The following is a 1,209-nucleotide window of genomic DNA, read 5'->3' on the forward strand; positions in this document are numbered from 1 at the left end:
CGAACCTCCTATCTCGCACCGGTTAGCCTGTGGACTAGTTTAAAGTTTTCAAAAAGAATTTTTTTTTAATTTGGGATGGGTGGCAATTTTTTCTTATAGAACTCGACGAGAGGAACAAGAAAGGTCCTTTGCACCAACCTCCTATCTCGTACCGTTTAGCCTGTGGACTTTTTGAAAATTTTAAAAAAACTTCATTTTGAATTAGGGATGGGTGGCAATTTTTCCTTATAGAACTCGACGAGGGGAACAAGAAAGGCCCTCTACACCAATCTCCTATTTCGCACCGTTTAGCCTGTGGACTTTTTTAAAATATTCAAAAAGAATTTTTTTTTTTAAATTGGGATGGGTGGCAATTTTTTCTTATAGAACTAGACGAGAGGAACAAGAAAGGTCCTCTGCACGAACCTCCTAGCTCGCACCGTTTAGCCTGTGGACTTTTTGAAACTTTTTAAATAAACTTTTTATTTTGAATTTTGGATGGGTGGCAATTTTTCCTTATAGAACTCGACGAGAGGAACACGGAAGGTCCTCTGCACCAACTTCCTATCTCGCATCGTTTAGCCTGTGAACTTTTACAAAATTAACAAGAATTTTTTTTTATAATTTGGAATTGGTGGTAATTTTTCCTTATGGAACTCGTCGAGAGGAACAAAAAAGGTCCTCTTCACCATGGCTCTATCTCCAGCCGTTTAGTTTTGGGAGTTTTTGAAAATTTCTCAATAGTCAATAACGACCTCTACAGGTCAAAGGACGAGAGATAGAGGCATGGCGAAAAGGATCTTTTTTTTCCTCTCGTCGAGTTGCATAAAAAGGGGTAGGTCCGGGAATGTAACGAATTTTTTTTTTGAAATTTTTCTAAGTCTCGACCCCCTCAAAAAGTGACAAAAAATGATGGTGCTGAAAAAAACTATTGACATGCTTACAATTTAGTACATTTTATAATAATTTAGAATTAAAAAATCGAAAAGTATAAAAAAAGACTAACTGACTCGACCTCACATAATTTTTTATATTTTTCAATTTCTGCAATAAAAATTTTTTTGAAAATTTTTTATGTCAAAAATGGAACAATAAAAAATATTTGAGTGAGGACAAGTGAACCAAGATAATTTTTTATATTTTTTGATTTCTGGAATAAAAATTTTTTTGAAAATTTTTTTTGTCAAAAATCGAAAAATATTAAAAATGACTTTGAGTGAGGACAAGTGA

This window comes from Wasmannia auropunctata, unplaced genomic scaffold (assembly GCF_000956235.1).
Source record: "Wasmannia auropunctata unplaced genomic scaffold, wasmannia.A_1.0 LD336092.1, whole genome shotgun sequence".
In the NCBI taxonomy this organism is placed as follows: domain Eukaryota; kingdom Metazoa; phylum Arthropoda; class Insecta; order Hymenoptera; family Formicidae; genus Wasmannia; species Wasmannia auropunctata.